Source organism: Chiloscyllium plagiosum, unplaced genomic scaffold (genome assembly GCF_037043375.1).
Source record: "Chiloscyllium plagiosum isolate Xiang-an unplaced genomic scaffold, Cpla_swu_hap1 HiC_scaffold_6, whole genome shotgun sequence".
Classification (NCBI taxonomy): Eukaryota; Metazoa; Chordata; class Chondrichthyes; order Orectolobiformes; family Hemiscylliidae; genus Chiloscyllium; species Chiloscyllium plagiosum.
In genome coordinates, this window is record NW_028270144.1 from 8,904,210 (window position 1) to 8,927,704 (window position 23,495).

Consider the following 23,495-nt stretch of genomic DNA (forward strand, 5'->3'; position numbering starts at 1 on the left):
TCTAATCCAATGACTAAAAACAAATCACTACTTTGCTGTTTCTCAAGCAAGCTCAGTGTTCTAAATACAAAATACCCTTCCAGTTTTAGTGTAAAGAAGAATATCCCAATATATTTCTCAAAGGTGCCCTTCATTAATCTTCTTGCCTTAGAGAATGCCAGTATCACTTCGAAATCATTTTGTCTTTCTAATTAATTATTGCATGAATTTCTAGATGGTTTTGAATTTTTGTTTATCAGATATTGCCACAAGTATTGCTAATATATGGGCATGGTGGCTCAGTAGTTAGCACTGCTGCCTCACAGTGCCAGGGACCCAGGTTTGAACGCACCTTTGGGCCACTCTCTGTGTGCAGTTTGCTCATTCTCCCTATGTCTGTGTAGGTTTCCTCCAAGTGCTCGAGTTACCCCCCACACTCCAAAGATATGCAGATTAGTTGGATTGGCCATGGGAAATTGCCCATAGTGTCCAAGGATGAGCGGGTTAGGTGGATTAGATATGAGAAATGCAGGGTTACAAAGATTGGGTGGGGGGTTCTAAGTAAGATGCTTGTTGGAGTGACATTGTGGACTCAATGGATCAAATAGCCTGCTTCCACACTGTAGAGATTCTATTCTATACTAACTCCCAAAGGCCAATGTCAGTTACCTGAAGGATAAATGGTCCTTTTGATCCAGAAAACACTACCTTCAGTGACAGAAATAGTGTGGTAATGAACTAGCAAAGAAAGTAGTGTGTAGAGTATAAAATACATCTATAATTATGTTTGTTCTGAACTATATTTGAATTCAGAATATATCTGAGGAATACATATACAGTTTTAGAGTCATAGAGTCAAAGAGATGTACAGCATGGAAACAGACCCTTCGGTCCAACCCGTCCATGCCGCCCTGATATCCCAACCAAATCTAGCCCCAGCTGTCAGCACCTGGCCGATATGCCTCCAAACCCTTCCTATTCATATACCCATCCAAATGCCTTTTAAATGTTGCAATTGTACCAGCCTCCACCACTTCCTCTGGCAGCTCATTCCATACACGTACCACCCTCTTTGTGAAAAGGTTGTCCCTTAGGTCTCTTTTATATCTTTCCCCTCTCACCCTAAACCTATGCCCTCTATCTCTGGATTCCTCGATGCCAGGGAAAAGACTTTGTCTCTTTATCATATCCATGCCCCCCATGATTTTGTTAACCTCTATAAGGTCACCCTTCAGCCTCCGACGCTCCAGGGAAAACAGCCCCAGTCTGTTCAGCCTCTCCCCATAGCTCAAATCCTCCAATCCTGGCAACATCCTGTAAATCTTTTCTGAACCCTTTCAGGTTTCATAACATCTTTCCGATAGGAAGGTGACCAGAATTGCACACAATATTCCAACAGTGGCCTAACCAATGTCCTGTACAGCTACAACATGACCTCTCAACTCCTGTACTCAATACTCTGACCAATAAAAGAAAGCATACCAAACACCTTCTTCACTATTCTATCGAGGAGAAAGTGAGGTCTGCAGATGCTGGAGATCAAAGTTGAAACTTTATTGCTGGAACAGCACAGCAGGTCAGGCAGCATCCAGGGAACAGGAGATTCGACGTTTCAGGCACAGGCCCTTCTTCAGGAATCAACTCCACTGGTCACAGGCCTCCAGTCTGAAAAACAACCCTCCATCACCACCCTCTGTCTTCTACCTTTGAGCCAGTTCTGTATTCAAATGGCTATTCTATCGACCTGCGACTCCACTTTCAAGGAGTATGAACCTGCACTCCAAGGTCTCTTTGTTCAGCAACACTCCCTAGGACCTTACCATTAAGTGTATACGTCCTGCTAAGATTTGCTTTCCCAAAATGTAGCACCTTGCATTTATCTGAATTAAACTCCATCTGCCAGTTCTCGGCCCATTGGCCCATCTGGTCAAGTTCCTGTTGTAATCTGAGGTAACTCTCTTCGCTGTCCACTACACCTCCAATTTTGGTGTCATCTACAAACTTACTAATTGTACCTCTTACGCTCGCATCCAAATCATTTATGTAAATGACAAAAAGTAATGGACCCAGCACTGATCCTTGTGACACTCCACTGGTCACAGGCCTCCAGACTGAAAAACAACCCTCCATCACCACCCTCTGTCTTCTACCTTTGAGCCAGTTCTGTATTCAAATTGCTAGTTCTCCCTGTATTCCGTGAGATCTAACCTTGCTAACTAGTCTCCTATGGGGAACCTTGTCGAACGCCTTATATAGATCACGTCTACTGCTCTGCCCTCATCAATGTACTTTGTTACTAACTTCAAAACACTCAATTAAATTTGTAAAATATGATTTCCCACACATAAAGCCATGTTGACTATCTCTAATCAGTTCTTCCCTTTCCAAATGCATGTCTATTCTGTCCCTCAGGATTCCCTCCAACAACTTACCCACCACCGATATCAGGCTCACTGGTGTATAGTCCCTGGCTTGTCCTTACCACCCTTAAACAGTGGCATCACGTTAGCCAACCTCCAGTCTTCCGGCACCTCACCTGTCACTATAGGTGATACAAATATCTCAGTAAGGGGCCCAGCAATCACTTCTCCAGCTTCCCACCGAGTTCTAGGGTACAACTGATCAGGTCCTGGGGAAACGGGGAAAAGACACTAATTGATGATAGGTGGGATTAAACAATAACAAATAAGCAATGATGAATTGTCAACCTGTTTTGCAATCAACCCAATTTTCATTGAGGAAAATCAAGGTTGGGAAATGATTATTCATCTTTCAAGCTGACTCAGTGGATCATAAGGTTTCCCTGAAGAACCATCTCCATTGCTGGAAAGTGTGAAAGGAGCTGAAAATAGAACTATAAATTCCAAGTCAAATATATGGCCTACAAAGCAACAATTACTAGAATTCAAAAAACAATTGCATTACTATCAAAACCAATTGACTGCAGTCCCTTCTGCTTTTATGCATCTTTCGTTAATACGAATTGGCTGTAATGCAATGGATGAATAGAGAACACTGTTTCTAAAGTGAAAACTTGGAAAATGTGTGTTCTCTGTACCACAATTAGATTGGCAACACTTTAAGTATTATGTTTATTGCACGAGTTTTGTATAGTGCAGGGTCGCACAAGAACACGACTATCGCATTTTCAAAGAAATGTCGATATTCAGAAAGATACTTTAAACATGTAAGTTATTCTTTAAAATATGTTTGAAGTAATATTTGTCAGTGTGCATTCTTCATGACTCATATTTAAAGAGGAAGAAGATTTCTTTTTGAAATGTCAATACATTGCTGGCTCTGAACAGCTGACATGAATGAAGAGTTGAGGCCTGGAGCAAATCAACCATGATCTTGTTGAATGGCTGGACAAGATTGAAGGGCTGAATCACCAAGTCCTGCTCTTATTTCTTATATTCTAGTTACAATTAAAGATGTTACCACAACACATGTCAGTTAAGCAGCCTCAAGAAGCACAACAAAGATTTTGTAAATTCACTGAAGTTGTTCTATCATCTGTCACTGTAAAGGTAAATCTATTGAAGCTCAGTGACAATAATTCTCTTCCCAGAGGGAGTGAATTATCTCATTATCTCTCTAATATTTTCATTGGGATTAAGTTAAATATTACTTTAATAATCGGTGGATATTCTATCTAAAATGATTTAATATAACAATAATCAAATTCGAAAATTGAATCATGGACTAGAAAAAGATCAACATGAACCATTTTCTCTCTTTTCCTCAAAAGTTTTTTTCCAAGAATGGTGACGGCGAGCACAAGGGGGCTTTAAATTGAGGGGTGATAGATATAGGAGGTAGTTTCTTAGTTTCTTTACTCAGAGAGTATAAGGATATGGAATGCTGTGCCTGCAACGGTAGTAGATTCGCCAACTTTAAGTAAATTTAAGTCGTCATTGGACAAGCATATGGATGTACATGGAATAGGGTAGGTTGGATGGGCTTCAGATTAGTATGACAGGTCGGCGCAACATTGAGTGCTGAAGGGCCTGTACTGCGCTGTAATGTTCTATGTTCTATGTTTTAACATGATTGATTGTTTTCACCACCCTGCGAATTGTGTAAACAATTCTTCAATAAACATTTATATATTAGAATTTACATTGTCTCACATCACCTTCTATATCTCTGACTCATGAACCTGACTTCAAAACCTCACTGATATTATTGTCATTTTTTTGTGGATGGCATTGTGGTTAGCACTGCCGCCTCACAGCACCAGGGACCCAGGTTTGATTCCACCCTCAGGTAACTGTCTGTGTGGAGTTTGCACATTCTCCGCATGTCTGCGTAGGTTTCCTCCGGGTGCTGCAGTTTCCTCCCAAAGTGCAACAATGTGCGGGTTGGGTGAATTGGCCATGCTAAACTATCCATAGTGTCCAGGGATGAGCAGGCTAAGTGCAATAGCAATAGGGAATGCAGGGTTACAGGGATAGTCTAGGGAGGGGGAAGTAGGATGATCTTCGGAGGGTTGTTGTTGTGGACCTGATGGGTTGAATGGCCTGCTTGCACACTGTGGGGATTCAATGATTTATTTTTGTATCTTAACATCTGCGATATTATAGTTTGACTGAAACGTATTAAAGAAGTTGATCTAGTTTTTTATATGAAAATAAAGTGTTGTAGATTTTGGCGATCTAAAGTAGAAATAGAAATTGTTGAGAAACTCAACAGGTCTGATAGTATTTGTGGAGAGAGAAACAAAATTAATAACCTGCAAGAAGACTCATAACAGACTCAAAACAATAACTTTGTTTCTGTCTCCACCAGTTCTACCAATGCAGCTGAGTTTCTCCAGCACTTCCTGCCTTTAATCCAGATTATGGTTCTGATCTCAGGTGGCGCCCTTTTTTTGAGGAGAGACAGATCAGTCTTTCAGAGCTATTTGTCATCTTTAGAATCTGTCTTTCTCAACATACAGTGAGAGATATGCCTGAACTAGGATTGTTTGAAAAGGAGACTTGAAATATAATCTACCACAGAAGTAGTCGTTGATTTTGAGTTAGGACTTCATGTAAATTCATTAACAGATACTGACAATTCCCACTTGTTCCAGATTCTGTCTTTGCTCACACTTCAGCCAATCACTTTCGATTTAAATTACCGAGTGATGATACATGAAGTATGAGGTAATGATGTTACATGTATGCAGGTATTTTATTCAATTAGACAAGTTTATGCTGATTGCACAGTGATGCTTTGAATTAAAAACAGTTAAGCAGATGTACACAACACTCTAATGAGGGAAGTGCTAAAAGCATATAAATATTTAAACATTATGTCTCACTGAAAAAAAACAGGAGTGCCAAAACATGATAAGTCAAGTGTATACAAAACATACTATGCCATTGCAGCAACTTAAATTCATAGCAGACGTCACACGATACCAGATTATAGTCCAAGAGGCTTAATTGAAATCTACATCAGGTAAAGTGAAGGGAGCAGTGCTCCGTAAGCTTGTCATTTCAAATTTAATCTGTTGGACTATAACCTGGTGTCATGTGTCTTCTGATTTTTTCCACCCCAGTCCAGCGTTACTGGACCTCCACGTTACTGAATATCAGATGGCATACTTAATATACAGTGGAGTGTGATCAAACAAAAACTGAAATTGAATCAAAGAAAACATCATTGGGAGGCGTTGATCAAAAGGTTTGGTTTTGAGAAGAACCTTCAAGGAGGAAATAAAAATTGAGAGCTTTAGTGAGGGAATTCCAGAGCTAATAGCCTCAATAGTTGTAAATTGCTAGTGTTTGAAGGAGGAAATCAGGCCTTTACAAGTCAGAAATACAAGCCACCTTGGCTTATGTTGTTCAGTTCCATCCCTATGTTTTTTATTACTACCCCAGGAAAACTAAAATCTGCATCCATTGTAACTGGAGTTTTCTTTTTGATGTTTACCGATTTTTATAAGCAACCTGTTTAGAGATGTTGCAGACCTGTGGAGAAGGTGGGATTAGAGCCCAAGTCTCCTGGCCAGGGAAAGGGACACTACCACTGCACCTGTTTCTGTTCAACTCTCTTCTTAACATCAGTCACCTGTTCCTGGGTACCCCCTTCGTACAAGGCCTGGGGTAAGTGTAGTACCAGAAGCTGACACTTGTCTCTCATGGTGCTGCTGAGCACAGAACAGCTGACAGCCTCTGATTGGCTGGCTTTTTCCTTAGCACGCAACATTTCGACCAGAAAAGTCCTTGGTCCCAGGGACAGTCAATCGTTGTCATCTAAGTGCCTGACTAGCACAAGGTGTAGTGGTCTTCTGACAAAAGGAGCAATGTGGATATCTTGCTCGCTCTCCAACTTTCACTGTTTAAGAAGGGCAGTAATGACAAGCCAGAGAAGGATAGACCGGTGAGCCTGACCTCGATGGTGGGCAAGTTGTTGGAGGGAATCCTGAGGGAAAGGATGTACATGTATTTGAAAAGGCAAGGACTGATTCAGGATAGTCAACATGGCTTTGTGCATGGGAAATCGTGTCTCACAAACTTGATTGAGTTTTTTGAAGAAGTAACAAAGAAGATTGATGAGGGCAGAGCAGTAAACGTGATCTATTTGGACTTCAGTAAGGCGTTCGACAGGGTTCCCCATGGGAAACTGATTAGCAAGGTTAGATCTCATGGAATAAAGGGAGAACTAGCCATTTGGATACAGAAATGGCTCAAAGGTAGAAGACAGAGGGTGGTGGTGGAGGGTTGTTTTTCAGACTGGAGGCCTGTGACCAGTGGAGTGCTACAAGGATCGGTGCTGGGCCCTCTATTTTTTGTCATTTACATAAATGATTTGGATGCGAGCATAGGAGGTACAATTAGTAAGTTTGCAGATGACACCAAAATTGGAGGTGTAGTGGACAGTGAAGAGGGTTACCTCAGATTACAACAGGATCTGGACCAGATGGGCCAATGGGCTGAGAAGTGGCAGATGGAGTTTAATTCAGATAAATGCAAAGTGCTGCATTTTTGGAAAGCAAATCTTAGCAGGACTTATACACTTAATGGTAAGGTCCTAGGGAGTGTTGCTGAACAAAGAGACCTTGGAGTGCAGGTTCATAGCTCCTTGAAAGTGGAGTCGCAGGTAGAAAGGAAAGTGAAGAAGGAATTTGGTATGCTTTCCTTTATTGGTCAGAGTATTGAGTACAGGAGTTGGGAGGTCATGTTGCGGCTGTACAGGACATTAGTTAGGCCACTGTTGGAATATTGTGTGCAATTTTGGTCTCCTTCTTATCGGAAAGATGTTGTGAAACTTGAAAGAGTTCAGAAAAGGATGTTGCCAGGGATGGAGGATTTGAGCTATAGGGAAAGGCTGAACAGGCTGGGGCTGTTTTCCCTAGAGCGTCGGAGGCTGAGGGGTGACTTTATAGAGGTTTACAAAATTATGAGGGGCATGGATAGGAAAAATTGACAAAATCTTTTCCCTCGCGTCAGGGAGTCCAGAACTAGAGGGCATAGGTTTAGGGTGAGAGGGGGAAGGTATAAAAGAGACCTAAGAGGCAACTTTTTCATGCAGAGGGTGGTACGTGTATGAAATGAGCTGCCAGAGGGTGTGGTGGAAGCTGGTACAATTGCAATATTTAAGAGGCATTTGGATGGGTATATGAATAGGAAGGGTTTGGAGGAATGTGGGCCGGGTGCTGGCAGGTGGGACTGGATTTGGGTTGGGATATCTGGTCGGCATGGACGGGTTGGACTGAAGGGTCTGTTTCAATGCTGTACATCTCTATGACTCTATGATTCAATGTTGTTTATGATTCCTTTCTCCTCCACAAGATTTGTCCCAGTATTCCATACGATCAGTGTCCTGTATCTGTATTGTTAGCTTGTAAAGTAAAAAAGATTATAAGTGGGGGCAGGGTAGTGTGAATGGGTGGATGAGGGAGTAACATACTATTATCTTCAATTTTCTCAGTCCTGCTGTTGGCTGTATTCTCAGTCATGGCCAGTCCAGTGACAGCAAACACAACCTTTTTCAAACCTGCCTCTCACTGGTTAGCTATAGCTGTTTGTGAATCTGCACCACCCTTTCTTAAAGAGGAGATGGAAGTGTGTCAGTAACAGTAATTAGTCTGATACCTCACTGTAATAATTAGTTGATTTGCTAAGGAGAAGAAATACAGATTATGTATATTCATAACTCCATAAACAAGCATTCAGTATTCTTCTAGATGTATTAGCTCTTTTCAAAACTGCATCATAAATTTGTCATTAAAATTTGCCAGCAAAAAAATATCAGTTATTTGGTCTTGATGAAACATGAAAGCAAATTGCTGAACAAATTGATAGATTGTGTTTGTGGCAGATGCGAGTTATTACTTTTTATTTTGCCTTCCTGTATGCACCCAGATGTTAGAAAATAGAATTAATTGACATCTGAAGTTCATCAGCGAGGACTGTCAAATCTTTTGTTCCTAAAATGAGATGACAAAATATCAATTGTATGTAAATAAGTACTTATTTTCTATTAATTATTTTAATTTAAGTCATCTCATTACAGTCTTCAAAGAACCTTAGCTTGTTTTAGTGAGATAAGCAAGCCAGGTCTTGAGCTGAGGGCAAAAATAATGAAATACAAAATGCTGCATTGGTCCATCACCATTGAGAAAATACATATCAGAGAAATAATCAAGTGAACCCAGCATAGCTTGAAATGCAGATGCTGCTGTGTTCACAATTTATTGTCATTGAAATTACTTTCAATATTAAAATATTCTCCATTGCGCTTCAATCAAACGAAGGGGAAATAAATATGCTTTCAAAAATGAAAGAAGTGCCATATGAAATACAAAGGCAGAATTATAATGTATCCTATATTCATTGCAAAGTAAAAAGATTCTGTTTCTGGAGTACTGATACAAAACTGAAAGTGTGACAAGATGCTTGAGAAGTGGCTGTTGTCTTAGTTAGAAATTAACCCACATTCGTTCTCTTTCAATGTGTGATCAAATATTACATTTTCAAAGAGAAGAGGATAACTTTCATTTTGCCTTAACTGATTCTTTTAACAACAGAGGAGAAAAATCATGAGAAACAACATGAAAAATTTTCAAACTCTAATTTAATGTTATAATTAGATTCAAGTGTAACACCATATTATTTACCCTTTCATTGTTATTTGATAATCAAAATGTAAACAGGTAATCTCCATTGAGATAAGTGAAGAAAATACGACTTGCTGTGGCATTTAGGGAGTAGAAATTAAGAATTTAAAAATCATTAATTCCTCTAGTAAACTACAACATTTCAATAAATCATAATATCCTAAATGTCCAATTCTGATACACTGTTAAATAACATGCTGTTTAATGGAACATAAAATGCTCTGCATCTTTCAGTGTGTTATTCAGTATAATTGATTAATATTGAGTTAAGAACTATTGAGTGTTATTCCTTCAGTTATAAACTGAATAATATGATTACTATATCCTTTAGACCTATTGTACAATCTGATGAGAGAAGGAACGTTTTGAGTGGAACTATTCCTAGGATAGTGTTATTTTTCCAGTTTATAATTATTGACTACAAAAGTATATATATCTGATACTGTTATAAATTTGACCAGTTAAACCTCAGTCTGATCTGTAGCAAGACCTAGTTGATTTAACCCAATGGATGGTTTAAGGTTGGAGTCATTATGGTTGTCAAAGATTTTTAGAGTGATTCCAAACAAATTGTTCCAGAATATTAGTTGAGCAAACTGTTTTATTGTGGAGTCTTCAGTATAATTTGAATCATGCAATGTAATTTAAGAATAATGTTACTTTGATAGCATCTCATATCAGAAACACAAATAGTCTTTAGTTAAAGACTAGTGTTCGTGAGTAATGAGATAATTGGATCAAGAAATCCAAATGCAATGCAGTCCTCATCTTAAAGTTATGTAAAGTATTGTTACTTTTGTATAATAATATTTTGATTTACTCTTTTATCATTTCTAGTTAAATAGTAAAATGGACTTCAATTTATGCAGCATGAAATCAGATATGATTGAATTATTGGACTTTCTCTGCAATGGAAACTAGGAAATGAACAAAAAGCAACAGAGACAATATTCATGATAGGATTTACAATAGTAGTTACATTATTAAAAACATACACAGCTTATATTATAAATGTGAATGTTCGATGAAAAAAAGTGGCACAGAAGTGAAACAACAATGTGATGAAGTCTCTGCATGCAGAATATCACACTTATATATTTCCTAGAATTGCAACCAATTTTTATAATGTTATCAAATATCTATAAAGCACACTAACTGAAGTGCAGAAATGAATTCAAAAACTCAAGTTATAAGTCAATTGCTTTAGTAACGTATATCATTTGTATAGTGACATCTTTGCCCTGGAAGCGATTGGAATTGTATCAGTCTTTTCTAGAGCAAAAGTTCATGACACAATAATAATGAGAACACAGCTTCAACAATAACAGGAAAAATTATATCACACCTTTAATGCCAATAACAATCTGAAGGTGCTTAGCAGAGACTAGATGCAAATTATACTCAAGTGAATGGTGTAAATAGGAGAAGGGAAAAAACAATTGTGATCAATAAAGGTTTCAAGTAAGAAGTAGGGAGTCCAATAATGGGGTGAAATAAAATAGTTGCTTGTGTAAGAGGCATGATTAGGCAAATTGAAAGCTTTGGAAGGTGGGAATAATTTTACATCTGGGTAGGATTTGACAATGGATCAGGAATGTCAAAGGATTTAATGACAAGCACAAAAATGTTACATTGGAGGCATTAAGGGAACTAGAACTTAAATAGTACAGTGATGGCAAGTGTTATGGATGAACATGATCTGTTTCGAACAAAGGTTAAGAAACAGGGTTTGAAGTTCTAGAACTTGAATCTCATGAAATGCTCATTAAGTAGGTTAGCTATGAGTCTAAACACAGCTCACCTTTTGTTTTTATCTCATTTGGGTCTCTTTAATTTATTATTTGCATGGTAGTAAGAGACATTTGTTTCCATTTTATGCTGAATCACAATCTATTCTCATATTGTCTCTTACCAGACGTATTTTCATCTTTACTTTCCCTCTTGAAGTATTGTATCTGGTCTAATTCTTGCTAGAGTAATTCACTTGACATGCATTATGCAGCCAATTTTTTCATAGAATCTCTACAGTGTGGAAGTAGGCCACTCAGCCCATTGAATCCACACTGACCCTCCAAAGAGCATCCAACCCAGACCCATTCCCTATCCTATCCCTGTAACCTTGTTATTACCATGGCCAATCGATCTAACCTGAACATCTTTGAACTGTGGGAGGAAACCAGAGCACCCGGAGGAAGATCCATGCAGACACAGGGAGAATGTGCAAACTCCACACAGATGGCTGCCCGAGGGTGGAATCGAACCTGGGTCCCTGATGCTGTAAGGCAGCAGTGCTAACCATTGAGCCACTGTGCCACCCTCATGATAACTGCAACACATGCAAGCCTAGATTTGATTTGAGATGTGCTTCAATGAACACCATGATGAAGGAAACAAATATGCAAGGAGCAGAAATATTTATGGACTAGATGAGTGAAATGAGCTTGCAATCATCTCGGAATTTTTCTTAAGATTTGTAAAATTTAAGGATTTGTAAGAGAGTACTGGTAATGAATTATTACTTAACACTTGTGCAGCATCTATATTGCCTAGTCGGATAGTTGTTAGATAATGACAGTTGTATGCCAACAGGCATGTTGACCCAACACTTTGATGAACATTAATATTAACCAATAAGGCAGTTGTGCCAATGTTATATTTTCCTGATCTATCAAGTGACACCGTGTAGAGAATCAAATTATACGAATTTGAAACTCTCTGCTCAATTGCTCATGTAATTTTTACATTACTTTTTTGCTGATAATAATTCTTTTCCTTTACCCCACTATTCCCTGAGAGAAATATGACAAAATTATAAAGGATGTACTTTAACACAATTCGCTCAAAAGGATATATCATTTTCATTGATGCTGCAAATAAGGTCTGACCTAACTTTAATAGATACTTCTAAATCATATTCATCGCAAGTCATGTTTTGCATATCAACTATATTTCTACTTGATCATATTTGGCTTCTATATCTTACCTATACTGAATTATACTGTCAATCTATTCTTCCTTGACAATTTCTCCCAGCTTCATTCATTTTTTTGTGTGATATCTATCAGTATTTGACTATCTTTACTTAATTTTTCATTTTTTAACTAAACCTAAAACAGGCTTGGAAGCATGACTCTGATTGTCACCAGGAGCATCTCATGGCATCTCATCTCTGACAGCATGTGAATCACAGCAAGGTAGTATGCAGCCACAAATCTTCTTCTGTTTCTCCTTTTCTAAGGTCTGTCTAATGGTAGAGGATAATTTACTACAGAGTCTTTACAGAAAATACACTGTTCTTAGTTAGCAAGATGGTTCAATGAGTGATAACAGTAAATAGAACTACATTACAAGTCAAACATGTATACTAAGACATTCAGATGCTGTACCAAATACAACTGCTCCCCGTGAAGACTAGTGTAGAACTCACTTTGTGTCTTGACACAAAGACATCCTCAGATTCAGTGGAGTTTAATGCAATTTTTATATTATCATCCATTTGCAATGAACTTTGCATTTCTTATTGACTTTTATTTTCACTTTGTGGAAAAGAGGCAAAGGGGTAATTAGCAACTCAAATACTGAAAGAAACGTGGTACTATTAATGAATATTCAATAGGCATTGTGTTTACTGGCATAGACATTAGTTATTTCTTCATTTAGCACCCAGACAGTAAAAGGCTGTCAAGATTGAAGTTTCTCTTCTCCTTCTCCTTCTCTTTCATTTTTCTCTTTTTCCATTTCCTCCTGCTCTTCATGTTCATACTCCTCAGCCTCTCATCTGATGGGTGGTGGCAAGATTTCACCATCATCCAGGTAATATTGCGACATTCTCAAGATAAATCTCAGGATCTACCTATTCAAGTGTTGCGAAGTTCCTCCAGGCAGTAGAATTATTGCTCTCAAATGCTAGTGATATTGTCATGACCCTCATAGATGTCATCCACTGGAAATGAAGCCCCATGATTTCACAAGTCATCACAATTGTGTAATATGACCAATTTAATCTCCATGAACATTATTAAAAATTTAAAATAAGTCATACCAATTTTCATCAACAAACAAGAAAGCAAAAACTGATTTCTTAGAATAAACCTATCATTTAGCCTGTGGCAAAAAAAACATATTACTAATTATTAATATGTGTACTTAAACTATAACTCAAGATTAACGGACTCCAAATCATGTGAACAGCAATGCCAGTTTGATCAGTTTGCCTACAGATACCACAACAAAAGATATGAGAGTGACTTTTCTGAAGAGAAACTCTTGGAGAGGCTGCTCGTTGCAATCACTTCGACATGAACTAAATCCTTTGTGCAGGGTTTTCTGGACAAGGAAAAGGGCCATACCTTTGACTCATTACTTGAGGGTGGATGCAAGGTCAACAGTTGCATGCTTATGCTATTGCTTTGGTCATAAAAGGGCTTCAAAGCAACAAGATCGAAACGAGATACAGTTTGTCATGCTTACCCAAAAGCTGGATAGCTGTTCTTCACATCTCTAAAGCATGTGGCTCCATGGAACATTGAGCAAAGAAGTGCCTGAGATGATTTGCTCATTTTGGTCATATAGAGATGAATTTGGCCTATGACAACGAGTCATTTTTAAAGGATAACAAGAGCTATTACCAAATGCAATACATCAGGATATCATCTCTATGCTACACCAGGGACATATGGGTATTAGATGTAAAAAACTACTGGCAAGTGAGTTCTGTACTGACCAGGGATGAACAGGGTTCAACAACTCATGAATGCATGTGAGGCATGACAAAGATAATAACACTAAAAGTGGACAGAGTTTCTAGTTAAAAATAAAACAACACCAGGTTATAGTCCAACAGGTTTAAGTGGAAACACTAGGTTTCGGAGCACTGCTCCTTCATTGATGAAGGAGCAGTGCTCCAAACGCTAGTGCGTTCAATTAAACCTGTTGGACTATAATCTGGTGCTGTGTGATTTTTGACTTTGTACACCCCAGTCCAACACCAGCTTCTCCAAATCATGACAGAGTTTCTACACTCTCATGAGATTTCATCCAGTGTTTCGACGAAAGCGGCCTTGTGATGGATTACCTGTCCTACAAGATTCCAATACAAAACCAAACTGCTAGAACAGCTAGGGTCTACCACTTTTGTAGTGATGTCCTGCATTCACAAATACAGAGGGAAAAAAAAATTGCAGAGCTTGAACTTTGTGAATGGCCCACATCATCAGATGAGGTTTCTGAAGAGAAGAAAGATGGGAACCATGAGTTTTCAGAACAGGCTGCCAAACAACAACAGGAATTGGATTTGATGGCACCCATGAGTTTCTTATGTTGATGGACTTCATCTAAGAATGGAGAAGGCACTGATCAATATTTACATTGTCGTGTTCTCTGACAGGCAACCTGCCTGGAACAAAGCAGGCCACCATCAGCAGAATTTTGGTTAGAACTCTCACAGTGAAAATTATTAAATAGCAACATCATCAGAAAGCCATGTTCTTTATTCTACTATACATTCCAATTTCAGTATCAGAGACCTTTCAACAACAGAACATGAATTCTTGGTCAAACTTGTTTAATAAAGTACTCAACAAATTCTCTCACATTTCAAAGTGCTTTTGTGCTAAAGGTCACCATTGCAGCTTAGTGACTGCATAGTCAGACAATTTAATTATAAATTTGCTGAATGTTTAAAATACAATCAAAAAACATGTTTTGCAAATTAATTCAGGTTACGATACTTTCAAGGCTTGAATTGTTACACAAGCCACAGTACTCAGGTGAAGTTGTGTATTACATGTTAATTAGACACACTACATGCTAGTGCATCTGAAATTAATTTTAAAAGCTCTGCCTCACTGATGTGTTCAAAAACATAAATATTACAAAATAAACCTGGAATACTATTTTAAAGTAAACTGCTAACATGAATGCCTATGTCTTTTCATTTATACATTTAAATAAGTACAATTTACAGATAAAATAGAAAAAGTTAATGGAGAGAAGCAAAACATGAAAGCTATGCCATTAGGAGAGAGAAGCTTCCGTGGGATAAATTTATTTTCTTTTCATTAGCTTTTCTTGAGATGTTGTCTTGTTTTTCTCCTTGAAAATGCAAATTTACATTGGCATGAAGCAGTAAAAGCAATTATTTACTTCAAATATCATTACTTCAATTATCAATATGCTTTAAAACCAAGAAGGAGGAAGTTCACATTAGCTTTAATGATGAACAATGAGTACAGCCTAATGCCGCATGAACTGAAGATATAAAAGTTTGAATACATGCAGGAGCAGATTCAAGAACAGTATTTTTTCCCACTGTTATCAGACTTTTGAATGGACCTCTTTCACGTTAATGAATCAACATTTCAAGCAAAAGCCCTTTGTCAGGGCCATTCCAGCAACACTTTTCGATTCCAATCTTCCAGCATCTGCGGTACTCATTTGCTCTCTCTTTAATGTTAATGTTGAACTCCATCTCTCTGCATCTTCTCTGCTGCAATAACACTGTATTCTGCACTTTGCTCTGCTATCCTGATGCACTTTGTATGCTACAATCTGCCTGTATAGCATGCAAAACCACATTTTTCACTGTATCTTGGTACATGTGACAACAATAAATCAAATCAAATCAAATCAAACAATGAATTTAAGATGATTGAGATTAATGTATTTGAAGGAGACAAATGAGAAACAGGCACCAAGAGGAGGATTTTCCTTCTGGGGGGACGATGATATCCTTTGGTCCTGAACCCCTCCCTCTGGAAAAACAGGTGGTAGTCCCAATTTTCACAGAGGCACATCTGGTTGAAGATGGATCTTGAGGTGAGTTGGTGACTGAAAATTGTGAAATTGTCCAGGTCTGTGTCAGTATGGACCCACTTTAAGGAGGTAATGGTAGACATCACAGTGGTTAATCTTTTAGTATTTTATTTTCTCTTAAAAAGAGATCTCCAGACAGACAAAGGCCTGGGACTCAAAACTGGGTAGGTTCATGACTTGCAGGTGGAGATCTGGAGGTTCCTTCCTGCAGTGATTGTAACGAGGTCAGCCAATTGGATGTCATAGAATATGAATTCCCTGTTTGGCACTGTTAATCTGATCCAATCAAAGACTCATAGCAGAAATAAAAAGTTTTGAGTGTCAGAGATACTGACACACTGGTGCCTGAATTTTCAAATAATGACAAATATGTTTTATTGGCATCTAAAGGTGTTCAGTGACTAACTGCTTCAAACCAAGATTTCCTTTCAAACAATTTGAAAGTGATCGTCTCCAAGAGCATATAGGCTTTGTTTACATTGGGATAGTTTACAAACAAACAAAATGCACATTATAGTACAATAGCCTTTCTGATGGAAGGTTCTAGACTTGTCATTTTTTAAGCTTTGATGGAAATACCCATAGGTTGGAGAGAAGTCTTTCAGTTTTAGATTCAGTTTAGGGTGATTTTGCAGGATTCTAGATGAAGGTGGATGTGTAAAGCAGTTCCTTCTGAGAAAGGAATAATATTGTTAAGAATTGTTAAACATAGATTACCTCAGAATCAGGAGTGCAGTAATAATTCCAGAGCAGAAGTGTTTGGGTAACTCCCTGATGGAGTTGTTTGAAGCCACGAAAGTTTAAATTTGGATGTATGCGGGCCCCAGGAAGAGAATATCAGTTTATGCAGACTGAAGATTAAAGTCATAGTAAAATTTGACAAGCAGCGATAATAGCAAAGGAGATTCTCTCTGATATGACCAATATGGAGGGGTGTCTTTGCCATCAGTAAAAGAATATTTTGCCATCAGTAAAAGACTATTACTAGGTCACCATCATCTCATTAAAAGCTGAAATATACTTGATGGGCTGAAAGGCCTACTTCTACTCCTACATCTTATGGATTCATAATGGATTGCTTTGGGAATTAATGGATTTTATGTTTGTCTTGTGTTTCAAAATCTTTAAATGTATATTATGTGCAAATATTTTGGTTTATTCTTTTTTTCTGTATTTATTGAAATATACTTCTGTTTTATTACTTAAATCAAATCTGCAATATTGTGTGCTTATGTTTCACTGGGACACTCCCCTGATAAAAGCAATCTTAAGAAATATGACATATCAAGCCAGATGTTTGACTGGGATCTAACTTGTCCAGTAACATCATTAGCTGGAATCATAATAGTGTATGCTTACCACTTTTTGCTCAAAGAGAAATCATTAGTCCAGAACAGTTTCACTAGGCTGATACCAAGCATGGGAAGACTCTCAAATGAGGAAAGGTTGAGCAGATTGAGCCTGTACTTCAAATATGGAAGAATGAGATGTGACCTTATTGCAACATATAAGATCCTTAGGGGACGGGCCAGGGTGGATGCAGAAACATTGATTTGTTTTGTGGGAGAATCTAGTACCAGAGGACAGAATCACAGAAAAAGTGATCACACAGTTAAGACCGAGATGGGGAGAAACTTCTTCTCTCAGAGAGTGGTGAACCTGTAAGAGGCTGGGTCAGTTAAATGTATTCAAGAGAGAAATTATGAAGGGAATCAAGGATAAAGGAAGAAAGTGGAGTTGAGGATTACCAGGTCACCATCATCTCATTAAATGATGAAATAGCCTTGATGGGCTGAAAGGCCTACTTCCACTCCTATATCTTATGGTCTTATGGAAGCTGTTGCTCACTTGAGGCAATGTCAATCTTTTCTTCTTAGGATCTGTGTTTGTGTTCTTCTGGTTTCTGCTTTGAGATAATTTGAACACAGGTCGTTCTGCTATAATGCACATTTCATGAAAGCAAATTTGCTTTAAGGTAATTGGGGACACTGTTTCTATAGTGTGAACCTTTGAAGTATGTATTGGTAACAATACAATTCTGGTCACATTAGTTTAAATGATGCTGCTATTATGCATTTTTCCTTTAACACAAAATTGCACGAGAGCAGAACTACTGCAGCAAAGCAGAACTGACTGTAACTTTCTCCAACATTGTCTTCTTCCAATGGTGAGGAAGCTGAAAAAGCTTAATCAAGAATCCCAACAAAATTTTGTCTTTTATTAGTTGTGACTTCAAAGATTTTAAATTCACAGTTGTCCTTTAACATGCAGAGTCTATTAATGAAATTGTCTGTGCATTCTCCCAAAGGTTGAACTCTTCTTGTAAATCTTGCTCATTCAAGAATTTGATTTATTTCTTAAATATAAGTAAGTATCATTTTTTTAGATAAGCTTCAGAAGTGTCTTTAATCTCTTAGGTATTTTGTTCATTAATGACATCACTCTCATTTAGACACATTGACATTAATAGTGTGTTTACTTCCTCATTCTGTCCAAAACTTTGTGTTTTCAGAATCATTGCCTGAATAAAGTAAAATCTTGTCTTCTGTATTTTTCTTCTGACATTGAATCTGCCAAACAGTATTACAATTAATGCCATTTCTTTTCTATGTGCTAATTCATTTTATTAATATAAAGGTGTTCTCAATTTATATATTTGCAATATTGTTATAAATCTGCTGTTCTTTAAGCTTATACTTTAGATTTCATCAACACTTTTAATTACATTGATCTGATTGATATTTGTGCTGCATTCCTTAATTTACCATGTTTTTGTTTTAAACTGTGTATTACTGAATGCTTGTGTTAACTTCTTTAATAAAGTTTTAAATTTTATAGCTGGATATTTTGTTGCAACTTACTATGTTCAAGCTTTTTAATGTGTTTCATTATAGGACAATTCTTGTTTTTTTTCTAAATTTCAATCTTCTGCAGGCAAGAGGGTGTTTTCACACTTCCGCACTTTCCCAGTTTTCCCTTATTCCAAGACACTAAGCAGAAACTTGGTATTCAGTATTATTGTCAGTGCACTACACAAATGATTTTTGCTCACTTTTTCTGGTTGCAGCTTTCATAAATCTTGATACCAAAATCACAGCTTATTGACTGACTCCCTGTTCTTCAAATTGTTATTGCTTTTCCTGACTTTTCTTCCAATGGACTCATTCGTGAGGTTTTTAAAAAAAAAATAGATTATTTTCAGCATAAATAAATTCTGAGGCATTCCTGAATCTGTTAACCACCTTCTAAATTTATTTTCCGGCCATTTCATTGTTCCATGCATCTCTTAGAGCCTAACTTTGATAGTTGTGAAACTCATTGTGAAAGATGAGAATGCTCCTTTAGCATATCCTCGCCTTCCCTTTCTGAACTTTACACAACTTTCGTAAATTTATTTCTTTTTCTTTGGGAATTCTAACTTTTTCAATTGGAAAATTGGGAAACCTTGCAATTCACAGCAATCTTTACTTATTATTTTATATTTATTGATTAAAACTGTGGACTGAGAATCATGAAGGGCCAGTATTGTCATCAACGGATGAGAGGAAAACACTGTATTTCTTCAGTCTCATTACTCCAGTCACAAAATTATGTAAATTTAATTAATTTTAGTGGAAACTAAGTTAAACAATCATATGCCTTATCTGAGACTTAAGTATAAAGATCCATCCATCAGACTTATTTAGTAAAACAAAAAAAAATGACTTTAAACAAAACTGACAAAGCAAAACTGGTTAACATGCTTAGCTTATAGTATAAAAATATAAATGACTAATCCATTATATACTGGGCTGAAAATGTGTTGCTGGAAAAGCGCAGCAGGTCAGGCAGCATCCAAGGAGCAGGAGAATCGACGTTTCGGGCATAAGCCCTTCTTCAGGAATCCATTATATAACCCAAAACACATAAAATAAAACTCACGCACACACTAGACATGGGAAAAATTGGATTTTTCTCTGCAGAGATCCATATGGTGAAAAAAAAATATATTCTTGGCCAATGAGTCTTAATTATTGACTGAAAAGGTAAGGTATGGAACGTTCAGGCAGCTGTCAGCAGGATGTTCTTGTGTTGTGATGATACTGTGGCTTTAAGAGATATGTTTTGTTCTGATTTATTTTGCACAGAGATCAGGGAACAGATACCAGGCAGTCTATGAGAAGATAAACAAATTGTGAGGCCTTGGAGTGTTTTTTTTAAAATTGGTACAATAGAAGCAGCCTGAGTGGATGTTGTCAAACTCTCACAGAACAAGCATTTTTAGTTAGCCTTCGGAAGTTGTTGCTGGGGTCTCAGCAGGGTTAAAAGGCAGTGAATCTCTCCCGGATGTTACACTCTCTCTCTCTCTCTCTGGGGAGCTGCTACATGTATCTCTTCCTGACAGGATTGCATTTGAGATAATCTGTTTCTCTGCATTTGCCTTTTTGCCAAGGGTGTATTTGTGGGATATTGCTATATTGGAACAGGTACTGTTTAATAGTAAAACAATCTATTATTCTGTTTTCCAATATATTAAGTTATTCCAAGTTTCTCTTTCTTTTGTTGGATTTTAACTATAGTGTTTGAATAAATTGTGTTTTGCTTAACGTCGAGTAATTTGACCAATCGGATTGCATCTGGGAGGCAGCACGTCACATTTACCTTTGAAATAAGAAAAAGTTATGGTCTAGGCTACCTTCTAAACATGTTTTGAGTGGGTCTGGTCTGGCCCATAACAGTGTACAATGACAGATATCGCCAAACACAAGCAGATATCACTGGGATCTTTGCCAATGAAGCTTACTTTAGAAACACAACATCAGAGAGTCTTCCAGATGTTCATCAGTAGGACAATCACATTTCAGGCTCGACCAAGGCTCCAGATACTACTCTGCACCCCAACAAGTAGTTGTAAGGAACAGGAGAACTGAGCTCAGAGGCTCTTTTCCTTTGATAAGTTGATCACTGACTGAAAAATCCAAGCAAACTCCAAAGCACAACTCCATAAAGCCAGGGAGGGGCCAGCAATAAACAAGCGGTTTTAACAAGTTGTGTGATTTTGAAAAATGCCTTGCTAAATAAAAATACTTCACTGTCCTTTCCAGGACCTCTTCAGAAAAAAAAGATCCCAGTATCCACAACCTTTTCAAACTCAAGCCACTAAAAAGAGAATCATGAAGTCATGCAACAAAACTCCATGCTGTTTCATATTAATTAGATTGTAGTTATTATGATCACATTAGTCGTACTCATTTCTCCACCGATATTAACAGAAGCTACTTAAGTAGAATAATGTGGTACTCCAGAAATTACTGTCCACGGTCCTATGATTGTTCAAAGTGTGGTCTGTCGGGCCCCCTACCTACCAATCTCCCAGGGTTGCAATAAACAAGAAATTGACAAGAAGTTTCACTCGAATTGCAGTTTGGTTCACTGCAAAATAATTTGGAAAAGTTACAAATTGTTGAGTAGGGCGTACATGAATTTTTAATAACAGACCAACTTCATTACCGTTGGTAAACACCCCCACTTGCCTTGAAAACATGATTTTATATTTAGGGAATGTGAAATTCATCCGTAATGGCAAAAAGATTTCAATTATTTTTATTGTTTTAGGGGTTAGCTTAATCTGCCCCATGACGTAATCTGACACTAACCATTTATTTAATTGTTTGAAAGGTTAAATGAAAGTCAAGTGATTGCGTCAATCTGAATGGTTCCTTGCCAACTTGCTGACATCAGCATTGCTGCACAGTAATGCATCTTTTTGTCTTGGTGCCATGTTAAACAGAGGCCAGAAAAAGTGGAACACCACACCACAGAGAGTCCTGGATCTTTGTGGGGAGTGATGAGTTCCATTAGTTTGCTGTTGGCTGAAACATTCAGCATAATTTTCTGGACAGCAAATCAGAAACTGGCTGGGGATTGAGAAAATAATTAGGGAGTGGATGGTAGCAAAGTCAAAAGGATGGTTGTTGAGTAGTTTTTGATGCTGATGAAACGCGAAACAAGTCAAAGGAGTTTGGGCAAAGTCTTCCAGGACACATTCTCCAAGTTTACCATGATTGTAAACAAACATACTTTTGCAACATCCTTAATTAATGCTGCAATGAAGGCAAGTGTGAAAGACAGCGTGTAAATGACAATGATTGGGAAATTGAGACAGTCATACAGATATGAATCATCAAGGGCATGGGAAGTAAACAGAGCCAGTAGCAGGAGGGGAAAATTCTAGTTTGGAAAATTGATAGTCTAATTTGGTTTTTGTTGCGCATTAGATCTGGAATACTTAATAATTAATTAAGGAAGGACTTGGGCTCTAGAATAACATTTTTATATAGGTTGATTGTCAGAAAAACCCATCTTTTCACTAATGCCCTTTAGGAAAGGAAACTGCCATCGTTACCTGGTCTGGCCTACATGTGACTCCAGACCAAACATTGTGGTTGTGCTCTCTTTTGCTCTCGTCAACAATGCCCTCATCTTGGGGACAAGTTAGACAAAGGTTTTCTTTCCTTAAAGGACATCAGTGAACCAGATGGGATTTTCTAACACTTGGCAATTAATTCATGGTCATCATTTGACTCTTAAATCCAGATTTTTCATTGAATTCAAATTCAATGCGCTGGTGGGATTTGAACCCAGGACATTACCTGGGTCTCGAGATTAACAGTCCAGAGATAGTATCACTAGGCCATTGCCTCTCTGCTATATTGTAATAAGTATCCATGGAAATCTCCATCATGTGAGGTGCTAGAGGTTCATGCCAAGCTATTCACCTAATGTTCACCATGAATTCCAAGAACTTTTTATAAAAGTGCTCTCCCAGTTCTTAACTTTGCTTTTGACTGTGATAAATAAAGGTTTCCATCAGGCTTTTATAATCAGCTGGTGCAAATCTCCCACTATCAGTTTCTGAGATGAGGAAATCTATTTTCACATACATTCAGCAACTCATTTCATACATTCCATAGCACAGCCTCTGTTGTCAAACCTTCAGAATCATATTCAGTGTGATCAATTGACCGACTGTCTGCAGTCTCAATGAAGTGTAATAAATGAACATGAAATTCAATAGTTACTTTGCATAGTATTCATTTCCCTTCAGGAATCACTGAGCAGCCTTTTGGAAAATACATTAAAAATGCCATCTCTGCTGATAAACATATGTAAAACTATAAGCTTTAAGCAATATAATTATAACAAACCTTATACCAAAGAGTGCTTTGCATCAATTGCCAGCCCAAAGTTCTGCTGTGTTAATAATGATGCATTCTGCTGCAATATATTTCACATGATCACATATTCTTGTATCTAGTTGCAGAGATTATTGAATCAAAGAACACTCAATTATTTTATTGTTATATTATTGGATGGAAGGATACAAGTTTCTCTATTGACTGACTCAATCTAAACAAAAGAAAAATTACCCTAAATCAAGATTTCAATCCTTCATTTTGAGTTTCTTTCAAAAGCAAATCTCAATATTAAATCAGAAAATAAATGTTTTAATAACCATTAAAAGAAATTCTGCTAGGAGATGTAACTAACTGAGTGAGGAGGCAGTTAGTTTCCAAAAGAAGATAAAGCAGCCTTGAGCCACAGGGAGAGG